Here is an 11,080-nt window from a genome sequence, read left to right as displayed (position 1 = left end):
AATAATAATAATTATAGCCAGCACAGTAAAATACACATAAAATACAATGTTTGTTTAGATAATAGCCAACACAGTGTAATATCAATTTTTATTTAAGTCATAGAGCTTAATATACATAATAATGATGATAATAATTGTAAAAACTATAGTTTATACTGATTAACTGATTTAAAAAACAAAATAGAATACTAATACATTTTATATGAACTTAACATTGTAACAAAAGTGAATGTTATTTAAAAACCAACATTGTTTAGATTTAAAGTAAGTATATAAGTAATCAATTAACGCGGATTTTGTTTTAAATTTAGTGATATCAATATTTAGTTTCCTTTATACAAGTCTATTCCTAAATTAACAGTATTCAATTTACCAAAATGTTTGTTTACGTCTATACAGTTTAAATGACTTAAAGTTTTTAATCAAGTATTGTAAGAATTAAAAAATGTAATCAAAATGTAAACATCATTTTATCAGTTTTAAACAAATGTAGTACGCCACTTAATCTTCTTATCTATGAATTGGTCCAATTTTTTTCAATAACCTACGTATTATGAAATCCATGATTATACAAATTATATGTTATATATTTTAAACTAAATTTAACAAATTGGCGATTACAACAAGCTGTTGATTATAATAATATATTTAAAACTACATCTGTAATTAACGTTAATACTTGTCTAAAAACAACCTAACCCTTTCGGAGGCCCTTGTGATGACCTTATTCTGATTTTTTCTATCTTTAAAATCTGGATTTATTCAACTATTATTTATAGAACATTATCTTAAATGTAAAAATAAATACTCAAGTTGTATTTTTTGCAAAATTCTCATACAAATCGAGGTTTCACATCATTTTTGAGCTAGTTACTCGTTTTTTATGATTGTATTGCAGACTAAGAAAAAAAGGTGTGCCACATCGATTTGCAGGGCTTGTAAATTCATGCATTTGCATATAAATCTTGCTAAGTTGTATTTAATGCTAGATAACATAGAAATCTATTTCAATATGTGAAGTCTTATTTTCCATGTTTTTGCATATTTAGAGGTTTTTTTGTCTAATTGGCATAGTTATTTATATTTATATTTTATCTGGAATATTATACATGATTTTGATATAGATATTGATATTACTAAATCAATATGCATTTTTTACAGAAATACTATTTATGAAAGAATCCACATTTGACGAAAAAAATACGTGATTGTTTATAATCTATTTAAAATCTATTTTTTTTTATTGTGACATAAAAAAATAAAATAAAAGTAAAAAAAAAGGTGGGCAAGTGGATGTCGCTCTGCTGTACTGTAGGTTACAAGTGGGTCACTGTATAATGGATGGTATTAAATTTGAATTCAATGATATATCATTGTATAAGAAAAACGATTCTGAGTGGAGACGATATGTCAGTCTAGGTATAAGACATATTATACACTTATCTATGGTATTAAAAAAAAAATTGACCTATAATAAATTCCAAATTAATCATATCACAATATCCATTAGGTACATATAACGCGTTATACATCAACAACAAACCGTGATACTATCATCATAATATATCGATGAAAATATTACAAATTAGAAGTTTCAAGTGCCCACGAATAATATTATACAATCACAACAAAATAACTAAAATAGTTATTCTAGGTTTTTATGTAATTTCGTCCAAATTTGAACTTAAAATGACTATACAAATAAACTGTGCTTGTGTATTTTTTAGATTTTTTGGTAACCGAATTATCTATTTACATGGAATCTTGTTTTAAATTTTCAATCCTTAGCTATAAAAACTGAACATTTTATAATTTATTAATTACAATGGTTGATAATTTTCGAGATTTTGATAAATTCTGTCCAAATTTGATCTTTATATGCTTATAAAAAAAAACTGTGCCTATGTATTTTCAATATTTTTCAACTGCTATTGTAAAAATATATCAGGAGTCTTGTATTAAATTTTTACACTTTTTGGCCCAACAGATAAAACTTTATTGATATTTATAGAAAAAAAAACTAAAAAAATTGAAAACTGAAAATGCCCGTAAACAGCTCAAAAAGTGTCAAAATATTTTCAAAATTGTATGGTGTATAGGAAATGCTAATATAAAAATTCAGTGAAATTTTCATGTATCTACAGTTATTCGTTTTTGAATTACAAGAAAATAAGGAAATCGGTACATGAGAAATCGAGTGAATATCTAATGTTGTAAAAATATGAATTTAAAACGCTCATAAAAATTTAATTTGACTTTCTTGTAGAAATTTTTTTTTTGATAAAGTTAGACAAACTTATGAGGAATCTTGTATTAGATTTTAAAATCTTAGATTTAAAAAGAAAATTTTTTATGAATTTCTAACTCAAAATAATTTGCAAATTTTCGTGATTTTTCCGTATTTTTTCAAGATTTGAACTTTAAACGTGTATAAAAAAAAACTGTGACTAAGGATTTTTAATTTTTTTCATCTGCCTTTGAAACAATAACCTAGGAGCCTTCTATTAAATTTTCAAGCTTTTTTACCCAACAAATAAAATTTTATTGATATTTATAGAAAAAAAATTTAAAAAAACTGAAAACTGACAATGTCCGTAAACAGTTCAAAAAAAGTCAAATTATTTTCAAAATTGTATTGTGTATAGAAAATGCAAATATAAACAACCAGTGAAAATTTCATGCATCTACGGTCATTTGTTTTAGAGTTACACCAATAACCAAAATCGATTTTGTTAAAAATCGATTTTGCGTAAAAATTCCCGTTTTTCCTTAATTTTTCTTTTGTTTTTCACATCGCTTTTGAAAACTACTGGGAAATTAAAATTTTGACCTCCCCAATGCACCAACGATATTCACTTTCTCATCGAACAAGATACTGAAGTCGTAAATCGAAGCATTATTTCGACTACTTATCGTGTACACAGACACAAAAATAAAAAAAAAAATAAAAAAAAAAATAAAAAAAAAAACACACATCATTGTAAAATCAATACATTCATCGTTTCACTCAGAATCTAAAAATCCTATGTACTAAAAATAATGATTAAAGTTACGTCTAAACTATTACTTATTATTAATACCTAAATTATTAAAGTTATTATAAGATTATAAATAATATACAATATTATTATGTAACTAAAATATCATATTATGATTATCCCTAATAAGTTGTTACAATAATGTTACTTGTTTATACACATAATACCTACAGATTTAACAACTATTTTTTTCAATTTAAATCTGACCTCGTACATTTTCGTCTTTGACGTTTACACACCTCAACACCATGTAGTACGTGTATAATGCTTTTACATATAGAAAATTAATACATAAATTGTAGTCATTCGCGTACCATCATATTTCTCTAGAAGTAAAGAATTATTAATTATTCCCTACTATCTAAAAAAATCTGACACTGATTCATTTTTCCCGCGCGCGTTAAATATAGCTGATAACATCTCCTTCTCTTTGATTCATTAGACTTTTTTTCAACTACTCGTGATAATTTTAAATACAATGCTATGCTATTTTTCAGAAATAGTGAATTATAAGGTAAATTTATTTTTAGTATATTGTGATTGTATAATTTTATGTAAACTTCATACACTATAATCCTATGTATTTTTTTCAATTAATCAATTTGTCATAATTATTTATCTATTTTTGTTTCTTTTTTTCTAATGTTCATTGAATGTATTATTATAAAGGACTTAGGTCCGTTAAATTAATTATAAATAAATAAATAAAAAATAAATATAGTTATAAGAAGCTGGTGAAAACTTGATAGATACCTACACAAGGTGTAACAGAAAGACTTGACGAAAAAAAAATATGCTACATAAACGTATGACAAAAATTGTTTAAATTATATGATAAGTAAATAATTTAAGAAATATGTCAGCAAATTCCCAAAAAAAATATTTTTAAAAAAGTTATTACGTTCCAAATTCGTTTAATCAAAAAAATATTGATATTTAAATAATAATATTTATAGCCAGCACACTAGAACAATATTAATAATATGTTTATTTAGGTACTAGCCAACATAGTATACGTCACGACCCACGGCTTTAGATAGTATGGTCCCATGATTCCCATACTTGAAAAGTGTCTACCGAAATGAATCTCTTTAATCAGTATTAAAGTTAAATTAAACAGCTAGAGACTTAATCGAACACCAGCGCTTATAATATGTCATATCATGGAACTACAATTTACATTTGAAAAGTATTTGCATTTATAAGCACAAATAAGCACCAGTGCGTAAGTCTCCAGCTGATTAATACTGATAATGGAGATTCATTTCGGTGGACACTTTTCTAGATTCGTTGGGTAACCATACTATCTTTAATCGTGTCACAACCAAACGAACTGTTGAAAACGTGAAGAGCCGACGGGGCCACGATCGTGTGGACAAGCAACGGACGTAGTCACTTCGCATAAATATTCGAGCGGTGTCGAAACCGTGAGATAAAACGTAAACAAACCCAACGGGACGTCGACGGTGGCACGGCAGACAACGCGCGTACGATTCATGCGTCACAGTGAATAGGACGGCAAACGTCAACATAAGTCGACAACACGCACTATATGGCGTAGCCAGGATTATGTAATGGGGGAGGGGGGGTGGTTAAGTATAGATTAAAACCAAGTTTCCACAGTTTTCGTATATAAATTAATTTAGGGTTCCGAACTTTTTGCACTAAAAATTATCGAAATATCCAGTCAAAATTGTCAAAATATACTTAAATATATGTAGCTACATTTTTATATTATTTTTGAAAAATGCATACGACATTATATTACGATTTTGGTAATAAAAAACTAAAAAACAAGTAGGTATAAACATAATAAAAATAATTTATACACGGGTTTACTAATTTGAATATAGGTTAGGTACCTATATTGATTAATATTATGGACAGAGGACACTTTGCATGTTTTGGACATTTTTAAACTATTGTGAAATAGAACAACTTAATTTCGAAAAATACTGGCATAATATACTAGGTTAATAAATAAGTAATAACGAATACCGTAATAAACGAACACGTATCTACTGATTTTCATTTCTTCGTACAATTTAGAATCTATAGATGTCAATTATAATTTTAATACAGTTTTGTCGAAAAGAGACGTATACATTTTTACGTACCAAATGTGAAAATAGGGCCAACTGTAGCCAAGCTCCACCAACAACTTTAACAGATCTCCCAAACATTAACTAAATTTTTTAAAATCCTATTTAATTTTATAATAGTATGGTTTTAGGTGGTTTCAGCCTCACCAAATCTCAAAACTAGCGCCTATTGTACCTAACCAAACATAATATTTTTCAATTTTATCCAAATATGATTTTTCCCGACAATTGTAGATACATTTATGTTTAAAAAATGAAAAATATGCAAAATATGCACAAATATGCTAAAAATCGCTCAAATGTGCACTTTTCCTAAAATATGCTAAAATATGCAAATTCAAACTTTGTATTTAACTTCACCATTTCATAAGCCAAATTGATAACTTTTCTTAAATAATCTACGACCACTACAATAAAACATGCAAGCAGTCCCGAACCCTATAAACAATATATTAATTAGGGGTAAAATTCCAATGGGGGGGGGGGGAAGTTAAACACCCAAAACCCCCCCTGACTACGCCACTGGGCGTATGTAGGAATATCGAACGCGCGACAGATTGTCCGGCGAAAATACAGGTGACAGAAGATTGCTTCTCCACATCGTGGTTTAAATATTATATGAGTCGTGGATGATGGATGCGTGTACAACTGGCCTTCATCGTGAGGTGTGCACAGTGCGAGTAGTAGAAGTCTTAATACCCGTGAGTAAGGTGCAGAAGTGAGGAATGCGATCGAGAATCTAATCGGACTGTTGATCCGGGAGCAACACTCGAACTGCGCAGAACGCAACGCGGTCGAACAAGAGGGCAGTCTTGTTAAGAATACTTTTCAAATGTATTTAGAATACGTATTTCAATACTTGGTGTAATTTGTATTTAAAATACGTATTCAAATACTTTCTTTTAAAAGTATTTAAATATAAATACAAATACCTTTGAAAAGTATTCAAAATACTTACAAAAATACTTTATTTTAAAATCAATAAACGAATAATCAATAATCAATTCAATGACTAGTTTCTTTAATCAAGCAAATAACGCGACGTATACAACAGATAATCGATAGATTACGTACGGTGTTCGGTGGTAACTGCAGGTAAGCGGTTATTCAACCACTCGCTTCGTCCACGGCCCACCGACGGCATGTAGGAGCGATAACCATACTATATTTGCGTGGTAACTATACGGTCACCGTCGATTTCACAGCATTTCTTCGATCCCGTGTTATTATTTTTTTTTGTCGTCGTCATCGTCCTCATCGTCCTCATCGTCGTCACCTGCACGGCTGCACTGCTGTCGTTATACATAAAACTTGCACTAGCCGCTCGCCGAATATCGCCTTTTTTACCTGTAGTCACGTCGTCACTGCTACAGCTCTTTATTGCTACATTTGTTTGTGTGAAACGGTCAGCGATAATATTTTGTAGTGATGAGATATGACCAGTGGACCACAACTGCAGACCATAATATTAATAAATCTGCACCGACTATGCCGTCACGTAACAACCGTTGTATATTATTGACACGTGTCTTACTGTCTTGTAGTCGTATGTTTATTTTTTTTTTTTGTTTGTATATTAGTTTAACAATTTATATAACATTTACTGGCTCCACCACTTTGAACTAAGTTAAAAATGATAAAAATGTTTTCAATCCGCTTCTTTGAGCCATGCGTTTGTTACAATTATACAATTACCGTTTGAGTAACTATATTGGCTGCACACGTCGTATTCTTTTTATAATAAATTAATAACAATGTTCTCGCGTTTTCTACTGCTTAGTGCTAGGTAATGAATGGGTGGCACTAAATACACACAAATAATTCAGCTAGAAAATTCCTGGTATGTAGATAATATCGACTATAAAAAAGGTAAAATTTTATAGAACAACAATTAATACAATAATATACTATATATCAGAGGCTAAATTGCCGGCCAGTAGATAATAATAATAACAATAATGAAATAAACAGGTATAATAACACCAAATATGTGATAGCATTGCAATAATATGAAAATAAATAATAACAACAGAAACAAAATACTATTGCAGTAACAATATTATTTCTGACAAGTGCCTATACGATATTATATTTAAGATTAGGGGCGTGGATTTCAATGCAAAATACATTTTTTTTTTTGTTGATCTTAGACATTGTTTTCTAAATACCTATATATTCGTTTCATGTAACAATCACGAGTGCTTCAAAGCTAAAAAATTTATTTTGCATTTTTTTGCATATTTAGACGTTTTTTTTATTTTTAGAGCATTTTAGCATTATTGGGTTTTAATGCATATTTGTTTAATATGTCATCCGTACTCAGATAAATAACAAATAATTAGTGAGTTCGTGTTACATCTCGGTCGTATTTTGTATGTTTTTATTTCATGTTCGTAATTTTAATAGGGATATATATTGTGTTAAGTATAAAGTAATGCCCTCCAAAAAAAAAAACATCAAACAATTAATATGGTATTTTTAAGGTCATTTCTAAGGTAATTTTTGCGGTAAAATGCATTTATTTAGAGCATTAATTAAATTTTTCACATTTTTAAAGCATTATTTTACTTCATTAATTACAATTTTTAGGTCATAATTGCATTTTTTCTAAGTCGTTTTTAGGGTATTAAAATCCGCGCTCTATATTGATGATGATTGATAGTAGACAGCGCAGAATGATACGACGGGTCGCTGAATATTGGCGAATGATAGCGATAACTCTCGGCGACATTGCAGATCACTGCTGCGTAATTGTGGGTACACCGTGAAACCAGATACATGCGAAGACAGCAGCTGACCTGTGGCGGCGGCGTGGCGTGGTGTAACGCGGTACCTGGGGACCAACGGCGATGACGGCGGAGTACAGAAGGCACAAGGACGGGAGTATTGGTAATAAATACTACTAATAATTGTTATGCTTATTATGCATAGTCAACCAGTCACCAAAATCGCTAAACAGAAGCTCAAAGAGGGGGGGGAGCACGGTGAGCACGTCGGAGTATATAATATGGCGTAACAAAAATGTCGGCGGCGCACTCGAAATTAGCGCTAACTTGCACGACGGTAGAAAATGGAAGTTGACTCGGTAGAACCACGTGAACGCGCGTGCGTTATGGGTAACAGCAGTTTACCAGTCACCAAGATCGCCCAAAAATTGATACATGAAAATAGGATACGAGTTTACACTTAACACAACGCTATTAGCGTAAGAACAACGGCGACGACACACTCGCAAAAAACAGCAAACGGAGCAGCACACGCAACAACATCCGGAGAGCTGCAGATAACTGGGAACGACCCTTGGCGACATCGTGGATACGCAAACCGGTGGGAAGGGAGGACTCTAAAATGAGCGTCGTGCGTTTGGACGAATTACCTTTTTACACGTCTGATAAAAATAATGTGTTTGGGTGAATTCTATTTACCGAGGGCTGAGGCTGAAGAGCGGATAGGCCAGTCGGGAAATCAGGATTTTTCCAGCGGGCTCTTTTCCGTACCGAATTATGGGGCCCTCAGTCTCAACTTTTTTAAATGTTATTAATTAATAATAATACAATAATATAATATCGAACTATTATATACACAAATACACTATTCAGAAAAAGTTTATTTTATTGATTTAGAAATGATGAAATAAATATTTTGCTTTACGTTTACAATATTACATCTACGTGACATTGTACGTATATCTGCGGTTTGTTTTAAAAATAGGCACAACAAAATATCAAAATCGATAGATAAAAATTCGTTAATTTACCGGTAAAAATCCAATATCGTAAACATTTTAAATTCAAACGCTCATAAAAATTTTCGTTACTTTCTGGTAAATATTGTCTATTAAAATGTCTAATGTAAGCTATGGAAATAATACTTTTACGAATTACCAACTGAAAAATAGTTTCAACATTTTTTATGAATTTTGTCAACATTTGAACTTTAAATGCATACAAAAAATAATCGTGTCTATGTATCTTTAATGTTTTAGAACTTCCATTACCTAATGAAGATTATAAGGAACCTTGCATAACATTTCCGAGCCTTTTGAATAAGTGAAAAAGTATTTATTAAGAATAATGTAAAAAACAATTTCTCAAGGCTTTAATTAGCTCAAAGTGCTCAAACAGAATTGAAAGGTTATCATACATGGAAAATGCAATTTTTTTCACAAATTGGACCGTAAGTCCCACCAAATGTTTATTCTGTGTAAACGTCCTGGTATATACCATTTCTGCTGTAACCCGACCTAAGACCTAACTGGGTCCTAACCTAACCCGACTGAATCGGGACTACCTTTATGGTAGATGTAGCGGCGTCGACGAACCATCTATCGGGTATACGCCTATACGTCAACCGTTTTGCGTTCACCGTCGGCAGCCAAGTCGGAATATGTACCAGCACAATTTCTAAAATTTCGACAACGACAGTTGTAGGCGTGGTGTTTTGATTCTTCTACCACTGATATCTTGTCTATTCTCGGCAGGTGGCCGGTTGTGGTTAAATTATATAATATAAACGGTATTGCAATGACATAAAGATATTTCTGTAACTGTAACTGATCGAAAATATAATAATTCGTCTATGTCCGTTTTTAATATTCATTCGATTATCTACGAGGCTACGTTGTTTAATGTTTTGACAGCCTGCAGCCAGTATAATATAATCAAGGACGCATAGAATGATTTACGGCACTTTTTTTTCCCAAAAAGCATCGATACACAGATATTATATAATTATTATTAAATACAATTACCTATTATATGCATTGTTTACAAAAAATAATATACATTGATTTTATTTAAATGATTATATTATGTTTGTTATGTACGTATGCCTACAACTTACCCGTACCTACCGTGACACGTACGACTCGAGACTTTTCGCACACATTTATAAAACAATGGTCATATTATATAGGTAAGGTACTAAGGTAGTGTACTCACACATTTTTACATACAGCAGGTATCGTATGTTACTTACGACTTCGACAAATATATTTTTAAGTCATTCATTTGAAATGAGAATCTTCTAAATTCCGTAGACCTAATACAAAGCGGACTATAATTAGTTTAACAGTCACGGGCTTGGCGACTTTGACCACCATCGCGGCGGGAACTGTTACTCTGACGTTTAAGCATCAACCCGTGTCGGGAGAGTATACGACGACGTTTCAGACGGACTATACACCGAATTATCACCATGTGGCGACGGTACCGAGCGACTCACACAGGGGTGGTATATCAAAATATTACAATATGAATAAAGTAATTTTATTCGATTAAACATTTATCAAGTGTATATTGTCGTCAAAAATAAACAATATATAAACAAGGTATTCACCAGCTTCCTAAAATAATAATATTTATAGCCATGCAGTCAGTAGCACAGTATTACATATAATATATAAATATTTTTATTTAGGTACTAGCCAACACAGTATAATATAATATCAATTTTATAAACGACATAGAGTTTATACATAATATTAATATGATAATAATAATATGGTAACAAATTAAAGTTTATACTGATTAACAAATATGAAATAAATAGAATACTTATGCATTTCTATATCAACATAACATTATAAGAAAAGTGAATGTTATTTGAAAACCAACGATGTTTTGATTTAAAGTATATAAATAATTAATTAACAAGGGTTTCGTTTTAAATTTAGTGATATCAATATTTAATTTCCTAAACATGAGTCTATTCCACCATTAACAGTATTTATTACATTTTCAAAAAGGTCTGTTTACTTTTATACAGTTTAAATGACTTAAAGTTTTTAATCGAGTATTGTAAGAAACAATAAATGTAGGTAATCAAAATTTAAATATCGTTACAACAGTTTTAAACAAATGTAGTACAACATTCAGTAAACATAAAGTTTAAATCCAGCACATATTCATTTCTCTATATTTACTGATTCAAATATTTTTG

Source organism: Metopolophium dirhodum, chromosome 6, assembly GCF_019925205.1.
Source record: "Metopolophium dirhodum isolate CAU chromosome 6, ASM1992520v1, whole genome shotgun sequence".
Lineage (NCBI taxonomy): Eukaryota > Metazoa > Arthropoda > Insecta > Hemiptera > Aphididae > Metopolophium > Metopolophium dirhodum.
This window is presented reverse-complemented; position numbering follows the sequence as displayed.